The 25,375-nt window shown below is 46.5% G+C and overlaps 1 protein-coding gene across 2 annotated transcripts in view; it reads left to right on the top strand.

Moving 5' to 3' along the window:
• The first annotated feature begins 1,220 nt into the window (after positions 1 to 1,220).
• The window catches only part of PTPRA (protein tyrosine phosphatase receptor type A), a 141,844-nt gene continuing 117,689 nt past the window's right edge, over positions 1,221 to 25,375 (top strand). For both annotated transcript variants that reach the window (XM_040335478.1, XM_040335477.1), the window contains exon 1: positions 1,221 to 1,314. The gene's annotated coding sequence lies outside the window, so the exon portion shown is untranslated. The remainder of the gene's footprint in view (positions 1,315 to 25,375) is intronic.

Raw genomic sequence — 25,375 nt, 5'->3', positions numbered from 1 at the left:
TGTATATTTTATATTAATTTCCCATCCATTGTCACCTTTTCTGTCTCTCTGATGGAAGGGACCTGCTGACCAGTAGAGAAATGACTCCAGGAGTAGTCATTTAAAGTGTATACCCAAAACCTTCTTCTTCTCTTTTTTTTTTTTTTTTTTTTTTTTTTTGTGTGTGCTTTGGATAGATTGGGTAAGCATAAGAACCCCTGTGTAGCTTTTTTTTTTTTTTTCCCCATTGGAGAGATTTTTTAATTTCCTGCTTGGTAAATGATTGTCACCAGGACAGGAAGTGAAGGAAAATCTAACACATACAGAAATGAAACTTTTTTTTAATTAAGAGGGGAGATCCTAAAACGGTGTCTGTGTCCCTGTTGCAGATTTTTCCTCACCTCCTCTAAAACAGGGGTGTCGAACTCAATTTCATTGTGGGCCGCATCAGCATTATGATTGCCCGCAAAAGGGCCGGTTGTATCTGTAAAATTAGATGTCCAGCGCATCCCCTCCCCTTACATTAGATGTCAAGAGCCACCCCACCATCAGAAGTTGAGTCCCTCCACTGTCCCGTACTTTACAGTGCACCCCCTTTCCTTATGCTGCTGCTGGGAAGAAGCTGGATGCATTGCTTAAAAGCAGAAAGGAAGGGTCTTGAGGACCAAAGGAGAGCTGGAGGTGCGAGGGCCACATGAAATGGCCTGGAGGGCCGGATTCGGCCCGCGGGCCTTGTATTTGACACCTATGCTCTAAAAGGTTGTCCCCAGTGCAGAAAGGGAAGAGAAATTGTTGGCACCTCCTAGGTACACCATGTCATTTTATAACAAAAGTTATCTCTTTTATTACTCATTGGGCAAGCTTGGTTACATCCATTTATATCCGTCACCTGCCCCTCTTGTTTGCCTCATCCAATCAGGAAACACCTTGTTTTACAAGACATTCTCTGAATGGCGGAGGTGCAGAGCCCACAATCCTCTGCGCTCAGGAAGGCAGGTTATTAGAGCAGTATCCAGAAGAGACCAGTGCGGACTACTACTTGGATTTTCATCATCCCCAGCTGCCTTTCGGATGTGAGATATGCAGAATTAGATGCAAGCAGGCTGGACCAATGGAAATTTTATAAAAAGATTAGTTTAGCTTTCATGATTGTTTTAGGACGAGGTGATGAGAATATGGCTTGTGTGGTAGATTCTGAAATGCAGTGCACAGGTATTGATCTCCTTTTTTTTTTATTCCAGGTGTGAAGAGGGAAGTTCTGACAGATGCTTCTTATGGAACGTGGAGGTTCTGAGCACTGACGGCACTGACGACTGACCTGGTCCATCTAAGAAGGTAATCCCTCCACACGGGGCATTTGCAAAGTTTGAAAGGCGAATGCTTCGACTTACAATGAGCAAACTATGATATTTGCAAATGGTTATCGGGAGGTAGATGGCTCTGTAAAGTTCTCATCTCGTCTCACTGGAGGTAGCGCTGGAGTATGGAATGGGCAAATCCAGCCGTTCCAACCGTTCCCATGTACATAATATAGTTATACATAGTAGAGGTGCACCGAAATGGAAATTTCAGAAACAAAACCGAAATAAAAAAAGTCAGGCCGAAACCGAAAATTACTTTTCTTTTTTAAATAATTGTATGTTAAATCACCACCCCCACCTCCTGCCACCATCACCTCCTGCCCCTCAACCTCCTGCCACAGTGCCACCATAACCTCCTGCCCCACAACCTCCTGCCACAGTGCCACCATCACCTCCTGCCCCACAACCTCCTGCCACAGTGCCACCATCACCCCCTGCCACCATCACCTCCTGCCCCACAACCTCCTGCCACAGTGCCACCATCACCTCCTGCCCCACAACCTCCTGCCACAGTGCCACCATCACCTCCTGCCCCACAACCTCCTGCCACAGTGCCACCATCACCTCCTGCCCCACAACCTCCTGCCACAGTGCCACCATCACCTCCTGCCCCACAACCTCCTGCCACAGTGCCACCATCACCTCCTGCCCCACAACCTCCTGCCACAGTGCCACCATCACCTCCTGCCACAGTGCCACCATTTCCTCCTGCCCCACAACCTTCTGCCACCATCTTCTTTATTACCTTGAAGCAGGGCTGGACTCTGGGCTGTGCTGTCACGGCTCCGTTCCCTGCCTATGGCGAGTGTCACTGCCAAAGTGTCCCTCCTGAGTCCTCCTGACTCGATCGGCTATTCAAAAATGGCGCCGGGTGGTGCCATTATGTATCTGTGCATGCACCGCCCGGCCGAGCGGATACAAGCTTGCCCGAAGCCGGCCGGGTTCGGGAAAGCTCGTATTCGCTCGGCTGGGCGGCGCATGCACAGATACGTAATGGCGCCACTCGGCGCCATTTTTGAATAACCGATCGAGTCAGGAGGGACACTTTGGCAGTGACACTCGCCAGAGGCAAAGGACGGAGCCGTGACAGCCCAGCGGCCATCATTTTTACGGGCACCCGATGCCCATATCGGCATGTCGCCAAAACAGCTGTTTTCGGCCGATATGTATTGGTGCCGATATGTATCGGTGCATCCCTAATACATAGTATAATTCCAAACTATTCTTAGAAGCAAGGTCGGTCAGCAGGTTTCCTCCTCTTCTTGGCATTTTTTTTTCTCCCATTCATTTAATTACTAGGGCTTCACTTGCTTGAGTTCCAAAGCAAACCAAGCAGAAAGCACTATGGGAAGGCACAATGCTTTTTTTTTTTTTTTTTTTTTTTTTTTTAAATCAACGGTATGGACATAGGTAGGCTACACTACTGTACTGCTTCTTCATAAATGGGCCCTAAGAGGATGGGAGCCATGCAACAACTATCTACAGGCTTTACCATGAGCATATGGGCTGCTCCTAATGTCCAGCCTGGCTGTATTCGCTGCCAGCAGACTTTTCCTGGACGTTTTGTTGAGCTGTTGCCGATCTGCTGAGTTGTTTTGCATTATGTAGGAGACTATGCATAATTTAACGCATGTGATCTATTTTTATTCTTCCCATTCAGACTCTGATTCATCGTATTGTCCCATTAACTAGGGTGAACTGTAGGGGAATGCACGCTGAGCACATGGGTGGATCATTTCCTCCAGATTTAAAGAGAACCAATAATGGATTTTATTTAAAGTGTCAGTCTAAAGTGCATCCAGAAAGTATTCACAGCACTCCACTTTTTCCATATTTTGTTGTTACAGCCTTATTCCAAAATGGATTAAATTAATAATTTTCCTCAAAATTCTACAAACAATACCACATAATGACAACTTGAAAAGTTTTTTTTTTTTTTAAATAACAAAAAATCTTGTGTACATAAGTATTCACAGCTCCATGCAAGAAAAAGGCATAATGAGCTAGTATGCTATGCATAGCATACTAGATCATTATGTATTACTTACCTGAGATCGAAGCCCCGTAGCGGTACTCGTTCCTCTCCTCCATCGCCGCCATCTTTCCCCGAGTGTCTTCCTCGTATCGCGGCTCCAGCGATGTGACTGTCCCGAGCTGCAATGATGTCACTCCCGCGCAAGAGGCTTGATCGACGTTGGTAACGGCACGCTCAGTGCGCTTGCGCACCGATTTCTACAGCGCATGTCTTTTGGAAATATCTCTTAAACCATGTAGGTTTAGGAGATATTTCTTGCACCTACAGGTAAGCCTTAATCTAGGCTTACCCGTAGGTCTAAGTGGTGTGTAAGGTTTTACAATCACTTTAATACTTTGTTGAAGCACCTTTGGCACCAATTAAAGCCTCAAGTCTTTTTGAGTATGATGCTACAAGCTTTGGCACATCTATTTTTGGACAGTTTCTCCCATTCTTCTTTGCAGGACCTCTCAAGCGCCATCAGGTTGAATGGGGACCGTCTGCGCACGGCCATTTTCAGATCTCTCCAGATGTTCAGTCGGGTTCTGGGCTCTGGCTGGGCCACTCAAGGACATTCACCAAGTTGTCTTGTAGAAACTCCTTTGTTATCTTGGCTGTGTGCTTAGGGCTGTTGTCCTGTTGGAAGATGAACATTCGTGCCACTCTGAGGACCAAAGCACTCGGAGTGGGGGAGCAGGTTTTCATCAAGGATGTGTCTGTACAATGCTGCATTCATATTTCCCTCAATCCTGACTAGTCTCCCAGTTCCTGCCACGGAAAAACATCCCCACAGCATGATGCTGCCACCACCATGCTTCACTGTAGGGATGGTATTGGCCAGGTGATGAGCAGTGCCTGATTTCCTCCAGACATGATGCTTGCCATTCAAAAAGAGTTCAATCTTTGTTTCTTCAGACCAGAGAATTTTATTTCTCATGATCTGAGAGTCCTTCAGGTGCAAACTCCAGGTGGGCTGTCATGTGCCTTTTACTGAGAAGTGGCTTCTGTCTGGCCACTCTACCATACAGGCCTGATTGGTGGAGTGCTGCAGAGATGGTTGTTCTCTTGGAAGGTTCTCCTCTCTCCAGAGAAACGCTGGAGCTTTGTCAGTGACCATCGGGTTATTGGTCACCTCCCTGAACTTCTCCCCCGATCGCTCAGTTTGGTAGGACGGCCCAATCTAGGAAGAGTCCTGGTGGTTCCAAACTTCCATTTACAGACGATGGAGGCCACTGTGCTCATTGGGACCTTCAATGCTGCAGACATTTTTCTGTACCCTTCCTGAGATCTGTGCCTCCATACAATGCTGTCTCGGAGGTCTACATACAATTCCTTGGACTTCATGGCTTGGTTTGTGCTCTGACATGCACTGATAACTGTGGGACCTTATATAGACAGGTGTGTGCCTTTCCAAATCGTGTCCAATCAGCTGAATTTACCACAGGTGGACTCCAATCAGGTTGTAGAAACATCTCAAGGATGATCAGTGGAAACCGGGTGCACTCCTGAGCTCATGGCAAAGGCTGTGAATACTTATTTTCATGTGATTTTTTTTATTATTTTTTTTATATAAAGTTGCAATGATTTTAAACAACCTTCTTTCACATTGTCATGATGTGGTATTGTTTGTAGAATTTTGAGGAAAATAATCCATTTAATCCATTTTGGAATAACATCACAAAATGTGGAAAAAGTGAATACTTTTCGGATGCACTGTACCTAAGAGGGATAGAACATTTTATTGTACAATTGCAATTCCAAAAAAGTTGGGACGTTCTGTACAATCTGCAAAAAAAAAAAAAAACTGAATGCAGTGATTTGCAAATCTCATAGACCAATGTTTTATTTATTTTTTACTTTTAAAAATACGATTAATAATAAAAAAAAATGGACCAGAGCCACTTTAAAAAAAAGAAAAAAAAAAAAAAAAAGGCAGAACGGTTGAAATAGTTATCTGAAAACCCCGCCCTGAACTTGGTATGAGCCATGTCATCGGGGAAATGGAGAAGGAAGTTTCCTCAAAGGAACTTTTTTGTTTAGGAGTGTTCACGACTCTCGGACGTCACAGCTTTTATCGTGTGTATCTTTGTATGTGGAGAAAAGCCATCGGACTTGTCCTTAAAGCGGCACTGTTCTCATCCCAGCCTGTCCTCTGCTGCCCTCCGCCATATTTATCTCCTTAATGATGGGATTTCATTGTTTGATCTCTTTACCCCACCGATACATCTCGTTGTGGCTGATCCTTTTATTCTCTAGAGATGAAGAATTATGTTCTGAAGACATCTCTCGTTAAGCTGTGACATTCAGAGGAACAGCAATGCCAGGTCCCTGCCTATCATATACAGAGGGCCAGGCTGGCTTTAATCTGTACCAATGCTGCGCTGTAAGATCTGTTGGGGTTGTGCAGCCAAGTTTCAGGGCGGGCAAGCACATGTGAAAATTCACACCGATGTGCCAACTTTACCAGACCCGACACCCAGATTTGTCTTTTCCTGTGTTATTCACCTATAACAGCGTCGCCTAATATTTAAGTGTGGAAATTGGTCCCTGTTTGTTGTAATAGGACACATGCGTCAGGTTCCTGTTTGTGTCCCCATCGGGGAGATTCTTCTCTCTTCCTGTTAACTTGAGCTCACAGGAAGTGAGAACCTAAGGGGGAAGTCCAGAATAAGTAAATATTGTCTAAATACAAGAGACGTGTGTTTTTGGTGTACTTGTTTCTTCCAGATCTGTGCAGTAATCCAGTGTGAAACGTTGCCTCTATGCAGGAGCTTCCTGTAATAAAGACCAGTCACTGCTGTGCTCTCTCCTTATGCAGGGTGACTGGTCTTGTCTCCGCCCTCCTGTAGTTTTCTGCATACAGCCTGTAGTGGGTGGAGCTGCTGGGTTCCTCCCACAGTTCTTCTCTCTGCACAGGCTATGTACAACACAGTGATGTCATCACTATTTTTACAAGATATCTGTGCTTGCAAAATAATTTTATGTGCATAGTGCATTTGCATGTGTTTGCAGCTATATGGAAAATGCATTAAAATTTTATTTGAGTTATTATTTTTTTTGGGCTCAGGATCGTAACTGTTGCCGTTTTCTGCCTGCTTATATACTTAAAGGGGTTGTAAAGGTTTGTTTTTTATTTTCTAAATGGGTTCCTTTAAGCTAGTGCATTGTTGGTTCACTTACCCTTTCCTTCGATTTCCCTTCTAAATGTTTTTTTTCTTTGTCTGAATTTCTCACTTCCTCCTCAGTAAGCTTTCCCCCATCATCCGAGCCCTTCTGGCTGGGGTTTAGTCAGCGCGCTTGCCCTCTCCCTTGGCACTACATCCCTGCGGGGAGACGCTGTGAAGTACACAGAATGTATCTCAGCCTTGTGCATGCGATATGTAAATCACTTGTCACTCACAGCAAGGGGAAAGAACTGACTCCTATGTCTCTGTCTGAGTGAGTGAATAACTTTATATAGCGCTACAAATGCAAACTAAATCGCCTCAAGGCGCTTGGTATCCATTTCCGTCTATTTAGCCTTCAGAAAAGATGGGTCTTGAGTTTTTTCCTAAAGGCCAGGTGATTCTCTTCTGTTCGGTTATCGGTTGGTAATGCGTTCCACAGTCGAGGTCCTTGGACTGCAAATCTTCTTTCTCCTTTGGTCTTGTAGTGGGCCTTGGATTTGTAGTAGATTTTTTAGTGGACCGAAGAACGCGATTGGGGTTGTGGTGTTTTATATTCTTGGATAGATATTGGGGGGCGGTTCCTTGTACACATTTGTGCGTCAGGCAGAGGGCCTTGAATGTGACTCTGTCCTTTTCTGCCAGCCAATGGAGGGACCTCAGGGATGGGGTAATTGATTCCCTGGGTTCTTTCCCTGTTGCCAGTCGTGCCGCCGTGTTCTGGAAAACTTTTAGGCGAGCGATCTGGTATTTTTGGAGACCGAGGTAAAGGGAGTTGGGCGTTGAGAGTCTGTCCATTTTGCTGAAAAAAGTAAAGAGGACTGCTCAGAGCTGGATTAACTCTACTTGGCAAGACTTGGTCACAGATGACATGAAATTCTATACTGTACAAGGTGCAAGCCTTAATTTTTTTTATAGGGTTTACATCCACTTTAAAGGGCATGGGTGATATCCATTTCAGCTTCTCAGTGATACAAAAATGTGTTGTTTAGTTGTGGCCTTAAGAATTTTTTCATTCAGCTCCAAGTTTCTCAACTAGTGTTCCATGGAACCCTAGTTTTCCTCTAGAGCAGTGGTGTCAACCTCAATTTCATCATGGGCCACATCAGCATAATGATTGCCCTCAAAAGGGCCAGTTGTATCTGTAAGATTAGATGTCCAACGCATCCCCTCCCCTTACATGAGATGTGAAGAGCCACCCCACCATCAGAAGTTGAGTCCCCCACTCTCCCTTACATCACAGTGCACCCCCCTTTCCTTATGCTGCTGCTGGGAAGAAGCTGGATGCATTGCATGAAAGCAGAAAGTAAGGGTCTGGTGGAGGACCAGAGGAGGGCTAGAGCTGTCCTGCTTCTGCAGGAGAGGTGCGAGGGCCACATGAAATGGCCTGGAGGACCGGATTCGGCCCACGGGCCCTGTGTTTGACACCTGTGCTCTAGAGCAGTGGTTCTCAACCTGGGGGTCGGGACCTCTCCGGGGGTTGAATTACTATTTTCCAAGGGTCACCAAATCCTGGGCTGTTCCTGGAGCCTGCAGCTGTCCACTCGGCCTCTTCACAGCTGCCCATTCGGTTCACAGTATGGCTGGGGGGTAGAGACTAGAGGTCAGCTGACTAGTGAGGAATGTGAAGTGGGAGGGGCTGGAGGAGACCCTATCGCCTGATTTCGGCATAGGTGTCACTGCTACGAGACACCACAGAGCTAAAGACACAGTTAAGCCGGAGACATGGTGAGTAACACTGCATGGTGGTTATTTCCCATTAAAAGTCTCCACTACAGTTCTCAGATCAGCAGATGACCTTGATCAAGAGCACCTAAGTTGGCTGATCAGAACTCTCTCCCCCCACCCCCAGCACTACCACTTGTCCCATCCCCCCCCCCCCCCACCAAGGAGTAATGCCGCGAACACATGATCGGAATTTCCAACAAAACCGTGGATTTTTTTCCGAAGGAATGTTGGCTCAAACTTGTGTTGTATACACACGGTCACACAAATGTTGTCTTAAATTCCGAGCATCAAGAACGCAGTGATGTACAACACTACAATGAGCCGAGAAAAATGAAGTTCAATGATTCTTGGCATGCGTCGAATTGATTCCGAACATGCGTAGGATTTTTGTGTTTCGGAATTGCATACAGACTATCGGAATTTCCAGCAAGAACTTTTGTTGTCGGAAAAATTGAGAACCAGCTTTCAAACATTTGTTGTCGGAAATTCTAACAGCAAACGTCCGATGGAGCCTACACACGGTCGGGATATTTGACCAAAAGCTCACATCGAACATTTGTTGTCGTAAATTCCGATCGTGTGTACGCGGCATCAGAGAAGGAAAAAAGGGAGAATACATGGAAGGGAGAGGAAGAGAGGGGGAGGAACAAAGAAAAAGGGAACAAATAAGAGAACAAGAAATAAGGCTAGAGAGATGGATGGGGGAAAAAATGGGATAGAGAGAGATAAAAGGCAAAGAAAGGAGAACAAAGAGTGGTACATCCTAAAATGTACCATATGAGGTTTTAATACTGTACGAGTGGAAGGGACTCGGGGAGCGCTAAATGTCCGTGGGTTAGGGGTGCAAATGACTTGTCTTGCCTTGGGGGCTGACAACCTCTCCCTACAAAAATGTTACTGTTAGGGGTCCCCACAACTTGAGAAATTTTATCAAGGGGTCACGGGACTAGAAAGGTTGAGAACCACTGCTCTAGAGGTTGTTGGGGGGTTCCTTGAGCAATTTCTGCCTCTCAGATAAGCGCCCACTGCCACCATTGATCTTTTTTGTTACTTCTATGGGGGTAATTTTTCCCAAGTGTACACAAGTGTAAGGAGCATTCTTCCCACTGACCAACACTGATGTAGTTCTAGTTATTTTGTAGTAGGGGATCCCTGAGACTGAATATTTACTTCAAGTTCCTCCGTGTTGAAAAGTTTGAGAGGCTGATTTAGCTGGTCAAGTTACTAAAATAAGAATCCAGAGATGGTCCCAACACTTAACCTGACCTCTTCAGCACGTCGTTCTTCTAGAATTTACCAGATTCATAATTGGCCAAGTCATGAATGAAGGTTGAGGATGACTATCTCGGACATTACACCTTTAAAAACTCTCATCGGTAGCGGCTCCTGTATTTCAGCCAAGACCTGTTCATATTAAATAACGCCAAATGAAATCTTACATTTTCCTTGTCACAGTGCCCTATATTCTGCCTTGCCTCCAGGGCTTACAGCTAATTATCTTCACACGTGGGTTCTAATTAGAATAATTCGGGAAAAGGTGGCCTTTGTTCTTCTACAACTGGGTCGTATTAACCCGTCGAAGCGTTTCCACCTTGTGCCAATGGTGTCTGTAACTGAAAAGCCGCTTCTTCTCTTTTCCTGGTGTTTTATCTTCCTAATTAGATGTTCTAAAAGAGAAATACAAGCGTTTCCGGCACAATTGTAGGCTGTTGCAGGTGGAGTTCTAGTGCCAGTGATTTATGAAAACCCTAGCTAAAAAAAATGACTAGTTTATTACAGTGATTATTCACTGAAGACAAGTAAAGTGTATCTAAAGCGAATTCCTTTTTTTTGGTTCTTAAAGCGGTGTTTCACCCTAAAAAACAAGTTTCTATGATAACATCAAGCATACTAGCGCGTGCTACAGTATGCCTTTCTTTTTTTTGCGCCATACTCAGTTTACTGCCGTAATGAAGTTTCACACTCCCCGCGGGGAATGGGCGTTCCTATGCACAGGGAAGATGATTGACGGCCTGCTATGGCGCGTCATGCTTCTCGAAGATAGCCAAAATAGGACTTGCCTCTTCACTGCGATATACGGCGCCTGCGCACAGACATCGGAGCTGACTGCGCAGGCGCCGTGAAGAGGCAAGTCCTATTTCGACTATCTTCGGGAAGCGTGACGCGCCATAGCCGGCCGTCAATAATCTTCCCTGTGAATAGGAACGCCCATTCCCCGCGGGGAGTCTGAAACTTCATTACGGCAGTAAACAGCGAGTACGGCGCCAAAAAATAAAATAAAGGCATACTGTAGATCGCGCTAGTATGCTTGATGGCATGCTAGAAAAAAATAGTTTTTTTAGGGTAAACCCCCGCTTAAAGGTCTGTTTGAACAAAATTAAATAAGCAGCTACAAATACTGTAGCTGCTGATTTTGTATAAAATGACACTTACATGTGTTGTCTTTGGTACTGGCATGTTTACTGTGGAAAGCTGTCTGTGACCTCACAGCGGGCTCCCCACTGCACATGCCTGAGCTTCTCTGCGGTTTGTGAATGGTCCCGCAGCCTCCTGTGACTCCTAGGAGGTTGCGGCTGGGGATTTCCAGTGGAGTAACCCAGTGATCGAACACCCCCCTGAAAAGTGTCCAAAGTGATAGTGTTGGTGGGAAGGGGAGGACATAAAGGAGAACTCTCCTTTTAGGGTGTAAATATCTGCTTTAAAGTAGTTGGGTTGTTTGGATTTTGACAGGGGGAGGGAGACCTAAAGCAGAACTTCTTCTTTAGTGTGAGAGCGGGTACCTGACAAAACTAGAAACCTGGACATTAAAGCGGAGGTTCACCGGTAAAATGCTGTTTTTCCCCTTAGATTGATGCTCATTTGGTCTAGGGGAATCGGCTAGTTGTTTTAAAATCCGAGCATTACTTACCTTTTTAGAGATAGATCTTCTCCGCCACTTCCGGGTATGGGCTGCGGGACTGGGCGTTCCTTCTTGATTGACAGTCTTCCAACAGGCTTCCGATGGTCGCATCCATCGCGTCACGATTTTCCGAAAGTAGCCGAACGTCGGTGCGCAGGCGCAGTATAGAGCCGCACCGACGTTCAGGCTTCTTTCGGCTACTCGTGACGCGATGGATGCGACCATTGGAAGCCTGTCAATCAAGAAGGAACGCCCAGTCCCGAAGACCCATACCCGGAAGTGGCGGAGAAGATCGCTCTCTACAACGGTAAGTAATGCTCGGATTTTAAAACAACTAGCCGATTCCCCTAGACTAAATGAGCATCAATCTAAGGGTAAAAGAGCAAAAAACAGCATTTATGGGTGAACTCCCGCTTTAAGCAGAACTGCGTCTTCAGGGTGAAGATTCACTTTAAAATGTGGAGGGGCACTTTCAGTGGAATTGCTTAAGCGTCCCAGCGGAGGTGGGAGTGGGTACCTGACAAAACTAGCAAACTTCTTTTTTTTAAATGGTTAAAGCTGAAGTCCAGCATTCACTTTAATTTTGCACAATTTTACAGGCTCCTCTCCTGTAGTAGAATTGCTTACTCTGATTTCACTGCACACTGTTAACCTTATCGCAGTGTGCATTAGAAGCTACACCAATTCAGATTGACCCCACCTCATTTCCTATCTGGAAAAAACGCAATATATCATCTAGCAATTCGTGGATCTCCAGCTGTTGCAGAACTACAAGTCCCATGAGGCATGGAAAGTCTCTGACAGCCACAAGCATGACTCCCAGAGGCAGAGTCATGATGGAACTTGTAGTTTTGCAATAGCTGGAGGTCCGCTTATAGCATATCCCTGATTCTAGCCTTTCCTTCCCAGCCTTATGGCCCTTGTCCACGGGCCCACGGGCCTTTCAGTCATTGGATTTCAGTGTTTTCAATGCTTGTGGCTCGGAATCGGTTGCATTTGTTGCCCAGGGTGGTTTTCATACAAATGCAGCCTACCTAGGAATGCCCACTCCTCCAGACCGAAATTTACCCATCAAGTGTTGGGATATTTGCATAACTCCTCTTGTGAAGCCGCCAACTGCATAGCTACTCCTGGCTCTCTGAGTTCTGAGGCCGGGTACTGTGATAGTACAGAGACCTAGCGATGACATCATTGGACCGAAAATATGGTATGCAGTGAAAATAGAAAGATTTTATTAAACTTTTCATTGGCATGTTGAGTGTTTTAGTGTTTGTGCGTATGTCAGGAGTGACAGATATCGGAAAAGGGATGAAGACAGAAGCTCAGATTTGTACCGGAGTGCTTCCAGTCCTCCACACAAGGCCTCTTTGCCCGTTACAATTTTTTATTGCAGTGCACACTTGAACTTTTGCAGCATTGCACTTTAAGAGGAACACATACTTATCCCTTAAATCTTTTCTGGTGACAGCTTTTAATGACTTGCTCTTGAAAGTTATATTGTGGGCACTGTGACCGTCTCCATAGTAACTGGAGAAACTTTATCAGATTAGTAATCGTCGCTCGATCAGAGGCGGTGTATGCATTCTAGCATATAAAATAATTTCTTTTTTGTATGCTTCGCTTTTTTTTTTCTTTTCTTTATTACATGATGCTGCCACCTCCTGATTTGAGAAGATAAATAAATCTAATGGTTGGATCTAGGCTTGCAACTGACGACTATTTTCATAATCGATTAGTTGGCCGATTATGGTTTCGATTAATTAATCGGTTAATAACGGTAAAAAAAAAAAAAAAAATGAATTTTGCGGTAATTTGCATTTTTTATTTCTTTTTGGCCAATTTGTTGTTGGGCAGATTAAAAAACACAAATTGCCGCAAAAACACATTACATGCTTTTCTGCAGCTTCTCCATTGAAGTATATTGAACCAAAAAAACATAATGGCACCGTTTTGCGTTAAGTCCTTGCCTTTTCCAAATAGGCAGCAGCTGAAAAAAATCATGGATGTGAATGTGTGCCATAGGAAAACATGTAAATGAACTGTAGTGAGTTTCTGCAAAAAGCACCAAAAAAAAGAGGTGTGACCCCGGCCTGAGATGTTTAGTAACATAATGGGGGTTAAAAAAACTAAAATTAGTACAAAAAGAGCAAATAATCGCTACTGTAAGGGGTTTGTTTTTTAGACACGGTTCACACTGGGGCGACACGACAGGCGGCTCAGCCGCCTGACGTGTCGCGTCCGATTCACTGCAATGGAACCGTTCTAATAGGAGCGACGCAAGTCGCTCCGACTTAGAAAAAAGGTTCCTGTAGTATTTCAGGGGCGGCTCGGGGCGATCTGCATTGACTTCTATACAGAAGTCGTTTTGCGAATCGCCTCTGAAGTCGTCCTTAGGACGACTTGCAGAGTCGCCCTCAAAGTCGTGCCGCCTATGTGTGAACCGACTCTTACTGTTGGACAGTGAAAGTAATATTTACAGTAGCGATTTGCTCTTTTTACTTTTTTTAACCCCATTATGTTACTGGCCGATTAATCGATTATGAAAATGGTTATCGATTAATTTCATAATCGATTAGTTGTTTCGGCCCTAGTTGGATCTGCAAAATGTACAGAAAGGCAAGTACTTCTGAATCTGATCACTTTTCAGTGCTGACATTAAAGAGGACTTTAACCAAGCCCAGAAAAATGATTCACAATATTCCATGTACCTTTTTGATTTGCTTTTATCCAAGAAAAACATACAAGCCCAGTTTATTCTGCATTATCACCCGCTTCTTTACTGCTATGCATACTATCTCTCACCTCCATCTTGAATCCCGTGTGTTTGGTGGGTGGCTGACTCTTATTTTCACAGCCTGATGCGGTTTCCTTGATCTTACACATGCGCAGCCCTGACGCAGATATTGAATGGTGTGCAAGTCATGTAGCAATCTGATACTTTGGCACATCCTCCTGGGGCAAGTGATGAGAATGGCCAAGGAAACGGCAGGAGGGCAATTATACGTCACTCTTCCGTAGGCAAGGAATGTGGCAGTGGGGGTCAACACTAGGAATATAGAAATAAAAAATTGTGGTTTTTATAATAAATAAATAAAAAGAAAAATTACATATGTGCTGCAATTGTTTCCTATGGCACACAACTCCTTGGCTGCTATGAAACCGGCGGCTTCCAGCATCCTAGCAACCAGTGACTCATGCCCAGACTTAAGCCCCATACACACTATTAGATTGTCTGCATATTTTTGTCTTCAGATTTACCAAAACCATACAATGAGTTTGAACCTTAAGAGTTTCAATTTGTATGCAATCAGGCAGGACCTTGCACTACATGGTTGTGGTAAAACTGAAGACAAAAATTCTGCAGAAAATCTAATAGTGTGTATGAGGTATTAATCAGCTGCCTGTCCTTGTCCAAATATGAATATGTAACATATTTGGGTAATGCCATCACCAGCATTTTTGCCTTTTTTGTTTATATTCCGCTGTTGATCCGCAGTTGAATGGGGCCAGGAGTCTCTCGTTGCTAGGATGCTGTTGGATTCATAGTAACCAAGAAGTTCTTTGTGTGTCACATTTATGACTGCTTCCCAGCACATACATGTCCCACTTTGAGCACTGGTGTCTCACTGTACACCAACTCGGTCGGTCCTGGTTTGGTTATCTGCAAACTGGCCATGTTTCTCTTTAAAGTGATTCTAAGGGCCCTTTCACACGTACGGACAAACTGTCTGTTTATTACAAGTCCGTTTACAGACTTGTAATGTATCCCTATGGGATTGCAGACATTAGCGGATGATGCATCCGCTAACGTCCGCAAAGATCCGCTTTTGCGGACGGAAGCAAACCCTATTTTTCTTCCGTCCGGCGGAACGGATCGGATGAATACGGACACACGGTCCGTATTCATCCGATTCCCCATAGGGGAGAGCGGAGGAGAGACAGGGCGGTCTCTGCACTGTGTGCGGGGACTGCCCTGTCCGCCGACAGCTCAGCGGGGATTAACGGAGGAATCCCTGCTGAGCCAAACGGGCTAACGGAGCGGATCAATTACAGATACGCTCCGTGTGAAAGAGCCCTTAAGCTTCACTTGTTTTTTAGTAAATTTTTTTTAAATAACAAGCATGTCATACATACCTCCACTCTGCAGCTTGTTTTGCATAGAGTGGCCCCGATCCACGTCTTCTAAGGTCCCTCCGCGGCTGTCTCAGATCCTCCCGCTTCTGGTAACCCCCCTGGGAAGCCCTCTCCCAAGGGGGTTTCCTTGCGGGCGCGCTCGCGAGCCCTGTATTCGGCGTCCATAGCCACCAACTACATGACTCGGCCCGCCCGCGGCCTTCGCATCATTGGAGATTGACAGGAGCGCGAGCCAATGGCTGTGCTTGCAAAACAAAAGAACAGATTTTTCTGGACAGCCGCACTCCGAATTAAAATTGCCTTTATTGTAAATCCAAATAGAAAAATAGCACTACATGTCACAGCACACCGGCAGAGCTGACGCATTTCACACTACAGCTATTAATCACTTGCCGCCCGCCAATGACAGATTGACGGCGGCAAAGTGGTTGTAGAATCCTGACTGGACGTCATATGACGTCCTCAGGATTCTGAGCCGCCCCGAGGGCGCGCATCGCGGCGATCATTGTTGCAGGGTGTCAGTCTGACACCCCGCAACACCGATCTCGGTAAAGAGTCTCTCACGGAGACTCTTTACCACGTGATCAGCCGTGTCCAACCACGGCTGATCACGATGTAAACAGGAAGAGCCGTTGATGGCTCTTCCTCACTCGCGTCTGACAGACGCGAGTAGAGGAGAGCCGATCGGCGGCTCTCCTGACAGGGGGGGGGTTCGTGCTGATTGTTTAGCGCAGCCCCCCCTCGGATCGCCACATGGACCACCAGGGAAGCCCACCCTGGACCACCAGGGAAGGGCAGATAAAAAAAAAAGCCAGAAAAAAAAAAAAAGCATAAAAAAAAAGATGCCAATCAGTGCCCACAAATGGGCACTGACTGGCAACATAGGTAAATCAGTGCCACCCCACATTGTCCATCAGTGCCACCCCACATTGTCCATCAGTGCCACGCTACAGTGTCCATCAGTGCCACCCCACAGTGCCCACCTATCAGTGCCCATCTGTGCCACCCATAAGTAGCCATCAGTGCCACCCATAAGTGCCACCCATGAGTGCCCATCAGTGCCGCCTATGTGTGCCCATCAGTGCCGCATACAAGCGCCGTCAATCAGTGCCACCTTATCTGTGCCCGTCAGTACTACCTCACCGATGTCCATCAGTGCCATCTCATCGGTGCCCATCAGTGCCGCCATATCAGTGCCCGTAATTGAAAGAGAAAACTTACTTATTTACAAAAAAATTAACAGAAAAAAATAAAAACGTATTTTTTTTTCAAAATGTTCAGTCTTTTTTTAGTTGCGCAAAAAAAAAATCGCAGAGGTGATCAAATACCACCAAAAGAAAGCACTATTTGTGGGGAAAAAAGGACGCCAATTTTGTTTGGGTACAGTGTAGCATGACCGTGCAATTGCCATTCAAAGTGCGACAGTGCTGAAAGCTGAAAATTGGCTTGGGCGGGAAGGTGCGTAAGTGCCCTGTATGGAAGTGGTTAAACACCAAGTATAGTGTGAAACGCGTCAGCTCTGACGGTGTGCTGTGACATGTAGTGCTGTTTTTCTATTTGGATTTACAATAAAGGCAATTTTTATTCGGAGTGCGGCTGTCCAGAAGAATCCGTTCTTTTGTTTTGCAATCTCACATGCATTGCCTGCACCCGTGGTTATGGGAGAAGCAATTATTTTGAAGATCTCCACACCTGAGCGGCATCTTTCTCTTTGGTTGATTCTGGACTTTGCACCAATGGCTGTGCTGCCATCAATCTATCCAATCAAGAGCTGAGAAGCCAGCGCATTCTCGATGCAGGACTTCTCAGGTAAGTAAACGGGGGCTGGGGGCCTGTAAGCATCGGATGTTATTTCACCTTAATGCATAGAATAAACGGGAAGCCTTACAACCCCTTTAAGGCCTTGTGCACATAGAGCATACTACAGTGTATGTCCATGTGAGGCAATGTTTACCTGCTCGAAGATACAGAAGTGTTTGTGCGCACCTTTGCAGGCAGTCTCATTGATGTAATCGCCAGCATCCCCACCTTTTTTTTTTTACATTCAGCTGTCGATCGGCAGCTGAATGGGGCTAGGTATAAGTCTGGTTGCTAGGATGCTGGCGGTAGTTGGCTTCGTAGCAACCAAGGAGCCCTGTGTGTGTCACTTTTATGACCGCTTCCCAGCACATACTGTACATGTCCCACTCTGAGCACTGGCGTACTATATGCCAACTCAGATCTTAATTACTGATAGTTTGGTTATCTGCCTACCGGCCGTAATTCTATTTAAGGCCTTGTTCACATCAGGCATATTTAAGGCATACTACAGCGGACTCCCATGTGAGGCCATGTTTACCTGCTCAGGGATGCACAGGTGTTCGTGCACCCTTGTGCGGGCAGTTCCATTGATGTTATTTGGGGTGTGGTGGCTACAGACACCGCCGCTGCGGGTGCATGTCTCCAAAGTCACACACTGTCTACGCTCAGGGCCATGCACTTGCATGGTTGTCAGATTGGAACATCTGTGCATCTCCATGCGGGTAGACTTGACCCTCGCAGGGGCCTATGCTGTAGTATGCCCCATGTGAAGGAGGCATTGATCTGTTGCAGCCATAGCAACAGGTTCTCAAAAGTAACACAAATGGAACTTCCTGCTTTGGCGCAGAACTCCCAATGAAACTGCCACAAGGTTTCCTGGCATTAATTGTGGGCCGTACCACCAGAGAAGTGACCTAACTGATTTCTTGAAATTCTTGAGTGGTTTCTATTGTTACTGGCTTTCTTTAAATAGAAAAATGGTTTGTGAAGTTATTCTATCACGTCATATTTTTTATATGAAAATGGGAGTTTCCTTGAAATATGTCCATGGTGGTGAGAGATAAAGAAACCTCCCCACGCTGAACAGTCAGTATTGTATCGGTGTTTGGGTTGTTGCGACATATCCTGTTTCCTCTGCAGCATTTCACCGTTGTGACGCAGGCAAAGCATTCCAGAGCTGTTCTCCCAGAGCCGAGGCCTTGGCAGTGGAAGGGTTAACCATGTTCCCTGCATTTGTATAATTTCCTGCAGGTTAATTCTCTGTACTAAGCCTTTGTGTTTTCTTTTTTTTCCCGTTTCTTGTCAAGCTTTGCCGGTTGCCACGACGACCAGTCCTACGCAGCAATTTGGCTCCGCTTGTACTAGCGAGAGGTTCTTGCCAGACAAAGCTGTGTATCTGCCGCTTTTCTTCTGAGCCGGGATGAAGCAAAACACGTCCGTGTGGAAGTCTCAATTCTTTCTCTCCCTTGTGTCATTTGTTTTAAAGAAGCCTAGTAAGCAAACATTTGGTTCGAAATTATTATTATTATTATTATTATACAGGATTTATATAGCGCCAACAGTTTGCGCAGTGCTTTACATCAGGGAAGACAGTACAGTCACAATGGGGGTGATAAAGCAAAACCACAGTCCTTTTCGATAAATTTCAACCATTTCTGGTCAAAAGGGATATAAAAAAATGTACTTTCTGAAGTACAGATTCCTCAGCACTCATTTAGCTGTGAATTCTATATCTTTTAACTAATTCCGTACATACATTGAGGGGGGGGAAAAAGTATTTGATCCCCCTGCTGATTTTGTACGTTTGCCCACTGACAAAGAAATAATCAGTCTCCAATTTTAATAGTAGTTTTTTTTCTTTATCGTACATCACGGGACACAGAGCGGCATATTCATTACTAGTGGGTTATATGGAGTACCTTCAGGTGATGGACACTGGCAATCTCAAACAGGAAGTGCCCCTCCCTATATAACCCCCTCCCATAGGAGGAGTACCTCAGTTTTTTCGCCAGTGTATTAGGTGTTGGTGCACGTTGAGGCTGTGCCTGTAGTAGTCCTTGGGACCAGGGCCAGCTGACCGGATCTGTCCAAGGTGCTTCATAGCCAAAGTGGACGGTACCCGGGCCCCAATTCGTGGATGGGGTTTTGCCTATAATGCCTCTCCTTGGAGGGCTGGACCCTGGGTTCCAGGTCTGGTTTCTAACCTAGAGAATACCTGTTGCCAGTGGTGCTGTATAGGTCCAGGTTGTGGTGTTCTTTTAAGACCCCAGTCCCTGAAGGTCTATGACCATACCCACGGTGAAGGGTGAAGATTGGGCCTCTTGCAGAGCAATACCCTGCGGCGTGGAAAGGTAAGCAGGGGGCCTACGGAACTTGGTTTGTCAGTAGGCTTCCTACAGGGGATTCTTGGGCAGCCTATTTATGCCTCTGTGCATGGGCAAAGGAGAACCACAAAGTTTTCAAACGGGATGGCTCAAAACACCCAGGTATGGTTCCCCTGGCTGGGCTAGTAGGCTGCTGCTGCTTCTGTCACAAGGAGGGCCTTTTTTTGGGCAGGGTGTTCCACAGAGAAGGAACCATACCATTAGGGAGACAGTTTAAAGCTTCCCTTTTACCTGTGTCTGCTGCTCCAGCGTCTAGGGTCCTGGTGTCTCCTCTCCACATGGCTTCCTGCTTCCCCTAGCGGCGTTTGACGCGCGCGCGTGCGCACGCTTTTACTTATCTGTGCGCGCGCTTGCGCGCATGCGCGCGCGGCGACGCCGCGGGGAGGGGGCGGTTGACGCCGGGCGGCTCCTCCCCCCTGTGTGTTACACACAGGGAGGATAAATCCTGGAGGGCTGTTCAGTCTGTAAAGGCTGTGAGGGGACACGGAGCAGCGATGCTGGCTACAGCATAGGAAGGTTTGACAGAGCTTTCTGGCACAGTGACACCCGGTGGCAGTTGTGGGAAGTACACCTTACTAAGGAGCCTCTGGCTTAAAAGTTTGCATTCAAGCCTGTGTACTAAGCAGCACCTTTGAACACTTAGGGTGCTCACCTAGCCCAGCATTAGGGGGTCAATACCAGATAAAAAAGATTTTTTCTGGTTGAAGCCCTTGGGGCTCAGTATTGATTTTCCCTTTTTATAGGTTATGGGAGGTTTGGAGTCCCTCTAACATTACCCTATCCTATTGTTTCACATTTATTTGATTATATGATTATTTTCTCCAGCTATTACAGTCAGTTGTATACTAGCGGAGTGCCTCAGAATTTGTATATTATGGCTCCTAAGGGTGCAGGTAGCGCTAAGAACGCTAAAACGGTTAAAAAACCAAAAGGTTCTCCATCGGGCTATCTAGTGGCCCCTACTACTCCGGAATGCCCGGAAGTTGTTGTCCTAGGTGAGCCATCAGGGTTGCTAGGTGCTATGGCTGGCCCTACTCAACCAGCTCCTTCCTATGTAACGGAAGAGATGTTAGCCTCCACCTTGGGTGGATTGGAAAGGAGGATGGCCGATCTAATTACGGCATCTTTGGCAGGGAAGAAGCGGGTTAGATCCCCGTCTCCCAGGTCTGAGTCTCTGGAGGAGGATATCCTCTCCGACTGACGAATTGGAGGATCACCTTGACCATTTAGGTTCTGAGGATTCTACAATAGAGGAACCTTTTTCAGCTTCTCACGCAGAAAGACTGTGGGTTCAGTCCCTAACGGATATGGTGCGGTTGGCTTTTAAGATGCCTGTGCCTCAGCCTCTGGCCTCCGCGGTATCCTCATTGGGCTCCCTGAAAGCGCCCCAAGCCAATTTGGTATTCCCGGTACATCCTTTGTTAAAGGACCTGATTTTTCAGGACTGGGCTAAGCCAGACAGGTAACCCTTAGAGGAAGAGTTTTCAAAGAGATGGGCTGTCCCTACTGTGGACGCAGCCATCTCATGTGTGAACAGATCTTTAGCTTGTCCTGTAGAAAACTTGCAGGTGTTTAAGGATCCGGTTGATAAACGCTTGGAAACATTACTTAAGGCCTCCTTTACTTCAGCAGGGGCGATAGTTCAGCCCGCTGTGGCTGCTATTGGAGTGGCCCAAGCATTATCAGATAAGACTAAGCAAATGCTTAAACTTATCCCTGCCCAGCAGGCAGAGGAATTTTGGATATACCCAGGGCTATACGCTTTACGGTGGATGCTATCAAGGACTCCATCCAGCAGGCGTCACGTTTATCCTTATTTCTAATCCATATGAGAAGGCTCTTATGGTTGAAGAATTGGGAGGCTGAGCCCCCGTGCAAAAAACTCCTGGTAGGGTTCCCTTCCATGGAGGACGTCTCTTCAGAGAAGACTTGGATAGATATATTCAGACTATATCAAGCGGCAAAAGCACTCTCTTGCCAGTCAAGAAGAAGGCCTGAGGGCCCGCATTTAGGCGCCAGCCCTCCCCGGTGCAGGGGCCCTCTAATACCAAACAGTATCGACGGCCTCCTGCAAGATCAGGCATTAACAATAAGCCGCAGGGCCAAGCCACTGGGGGCAAGAAGCAGTGGTACCACAAGCCTGCGAAGCCAGCCCCCAAGTCGGCCCTATGAAGGGGCGCCACCACCCACGATGGTGGGGGGAGGGCTGCGTCTCTTTGCAGAGGTTTGGGAGGCCACCATTCCCGACTGCTGGGTACGGTCTTCCGTGACCACGGGCTACAAGCTAGAATTTCTAAAATTCCCTCCTCCTCATTACCAGGAGTCGAGTACCAGGCGACCCTGTGAAAGGAGCCGCATTGATGGCGGCATTGAATCATCTGCCATGCCAGAAAGTGATAGTAGAAGTACCAGTCCGGGAACAGGGATTGGGGTTCTACTCCAACCTGTTTATCATCCCAAAGCCCAACGGCGATGTCAGGCCAATTTTGGACTTAAAGGGAATAAATGCGTATCTAAAGGTCCGCTCATTCCGGATGGAAACTATTCGGTCAGCTGTCGCCGTGCTCCAGAAGGACGACTTCATGGCGTCCATAGACATAAAGGATGCTTACCTTCATGTGCCAATTTTTCAGCCACATCAAGTATTTCTATGCTTCTCGGTGGCTCAGCGTCATTTCCAATTTGTGGCGCTCCCCTTCGGGTTGGCTACGGCCCCCCGGGTATTCACGAAGGTCCTAGCCCCAATCCTAGCCAATCTAAGGATCCAGGGGGTCACGGTCCTGGCTTACCTGGACGACCTCTTGGTCGTAGACCATTCGTCTCCTGGCCTGGAAAGAGCAGTGGCCCTCACGGTTCAGTACCTCGAGAGGTTCGGCTGGGTCCTAAAATCGAGACAAGTCAGCATTCCTGCCCACAAGGCAGCTGGATTATCTCGGCATGAGATTGGATACAGAAGAACAGAGGGTGTTTCTACCCCTATTAAAGGCCATCAAAGAGCTAATACAAATGGTTCTAAGCAAGAGAAGGCCAACCGTTCGCCTATGTATGCGGCTACTAGGCAAGATGGTGGCCACATTCGAGGCGGTTCCGTACGCTCAGAGCCACACTCGCATCCTGCAGGCAGCCATCCTGTCAGCCTGGAGCAAGAGGCATCAGGCCTTAGAAATTCCTTGGCCACTCTCACCAAGAGTGCGGCAAAGTCTAAAGCGGTGGTTAAACCCTCAGAATCTCCTGAAGGGAAAGACTTTCAGTCCTGTGACCTGGAAGATAGTAACCACAGACGCCAGCCTGATGGGCTGGGGAGCAATTTTGGATGGTTGCACTCGCCAGGGCTCTTGGGCAGCGGCAGAGAAGCAGTTGCCCATCAATATCTTGGAGCTCAGAGCTGCTCGACTAGCCCTCAGGGCTTGGACGTCCAAACTACAAGGGTTCCCGGTGAAAATACAATCGGACAATGCCACGGCGGTGGCATATATATATAAATCACCAAGGGGGAACCAAGAGTCAAGCCGCTCAGAAAGAAGTGAGCTTGATTTTCTTGTGGGCAGAAGCCCATGTGCCCTGCATATCGGCTATATTCATTCCTGGAGTCGACAACCTACAGGCGGACTTCTTAAGTCGCCAGACTCTGTTGCCGGGGGAGTGGTCTCTGCATCCACAGGTCTTTCAGACACTCTGCCAGAAATGGGGAGTGCCGGACGTGGATATCATGGCATCAAGACTGAACAAGAAGCTAGACAGGTTCATGTCCCGCACAAGGGATCCCAGGGCCTGCGGAACCGATGCGTTAGTTTGCCCTTGGCATCAGTTCAAACTTCTTTATGCATTTTCCCCGCTCCAGTTACTACCCCGCCTGCTGCGCAGGATCAGGGTGGAGCACATACCAGTCTTCCTGGTAGCTCCAGCATGGCCCAGAAGGGCATGGTATTCACTAATCCTAAGGATGGTAGTGGGAGACCCTTGGACTCTTCCTCTACGGCCAGTACTGCTATCGCAAGGTCCGATCCTCCACCCTGCCTTACGGCATCTAAATTTGACGGCCTGGAAGCTGAATCCCTGATTCTCAGGGGTAGAGGTCTGTCTCAGAAAGTAATCTCTACCCTAATCAGAGCCAGGAAACCGGTCTCTAGGGTGATTTATTACAGGGTCTGGAAGGCCTATGTAGGCTGGTGTGAGTCCAAGTTATGGTTTTCTCGTAAGTTTACCATCGATAGAGTATTACGTTTTCTCCAGCTAGGAGTGGGTAGAGGACTGGCATTAAGCACAATCAAAGGACAGATTTCAGCTTTGTCAGTATGGTTTCAGCGGCCGCTGGCCACCCACTCGCTGGTTAAGACCTTCATTCAAGGGGTCTTACGTATTAATCCTCCAGTTAAATCCCCGCTTTGTCCGTGGGATTTAAATCTTGTTCTGTCAAGTTTACAGAAACAACCTTTTGAGCCGTTGGCTGAAATTCCTTTGGTTTTACTGACAAGGAAGTTAGTATTTTTGGTCGCCATAGTTTCCGCCAGAAGAGTATCGGAACTGGCAGCCTTATCCTGTAAGGAACCATATCTTATTTTACATAAGGACAAGGTCGTTCTCCGCCCTCATCCTTCCTTCCTACCAAAGGTTATATCCAGTTTTCATCTAAACCAGGATTTGGTATTACCATCCTTCTTTCCTAAACCTACTTCCAGAAAGGAAGGGTTGCTGCATACCTTGGATATTGTCAGGGCCATGAAGGCCTATCTTAAAGCTACAGAGAAGATCCGGAAAACAGATGTGTTGTTCATTTTACCGGATGGGCCCAAGAAGGGGCAGGCAACTGCAAAATCCACCATCTCAAGGTGGATTAAACAGTTAATCACTCAGGCCTACGGCTTGAAGGGGTTGCCTCCTCCGTTATCATTAAAGGCTCATTCTACTAAGGCCATGGGCGCCTCCTGGGCAGCACACCACCAGATCTCTATGGCTCAAGTTTGCAAGGCGGCAACCTGGTCTTCTGTCCACACGTTTACAAGGTTCTACCAGTTGGACGTAAGAAGGAATACTGATGCAGCCTTTGGGCAGGCAGTGCTGCGGGCTGCAGTTTGAGACCCTCGGACTCCGGGGGCTCCCTTTTTGAGTAAAATTTAAAATTTAAATTTATTTTTCTCAACTAAGTTGGATTTATTATGATTTGAGTATATCTCTAAATTAAATCCTTTTGTCTTGGGAAGATGTCTCCCTCCCCTCATTGTAAGCATTGCTTTGGGACATCCCACTAGTAATGAATATGCCGCTCTGTGTCCCGTGATGTACGATAAAGAAAAAGGGATTTTTAATACAGCTTACCTGTAAAATCCTTTTCTTGGAGTACATCACGGGACACAGAGCTCCCACCCCTCTTATGGGGACCATTTTGGGAGGCATACTGCTTGCTACAAAACTGAGGTACTCCTCCTATGGGAGGGGGTTATATAGGGAGGGGCACTTCCTGTTTGAGATTGCCAGTGTCCATCACCTGAAGGTACTCCATATAACCCACTAGTAATGAATATGCCGCTCTGTGTCCCGTGATGTACTCCAAGAAAAGGATTTTACAGGTAAGCTGTATTAAAAATCCCTTTTTTTTTTAACAGTGAGAGATATAACAAAAATATCCAGAAAAACACATTTAAAAAAAGTTATAAATTGATTTAAATTTTAATGAGTGAAATAAAGTATTTGACCCCTTTACAAAACGTGACTTGGTAAAACCCTTGTTGACAGTCAGACGTTTCCTGTAGTTGCCCACCAGGTTTGCACACATTTTTGGAGGGATTTTGTCCCACTCCTCTTTGCAGATCCTCTCCAAGTCATTAAAGTGGAGGTTCACCCGAAAAGTAAATTTTTAAGATTAGATTGATTCTCATTTTGTCAAGGGGAATCGGGTAGTTTTTTTTAAATCT

This window comes from Rana temporaria, chromosome 1, assembly GCF_905171775.1.
Source record: "Rana temporaria chromosome 1, aRanTem1.1, whole genome shotgun sequence".
NCBI lineage: Eukaryota > Metazoa > Chordata > Amphibia > Anura > Ranidae > Rana > Rana temporaria.
Note: the sequence above shows the minus strand (reverse complement) of the source record. Positions and strands in the feature narration are given on the sequence as shown.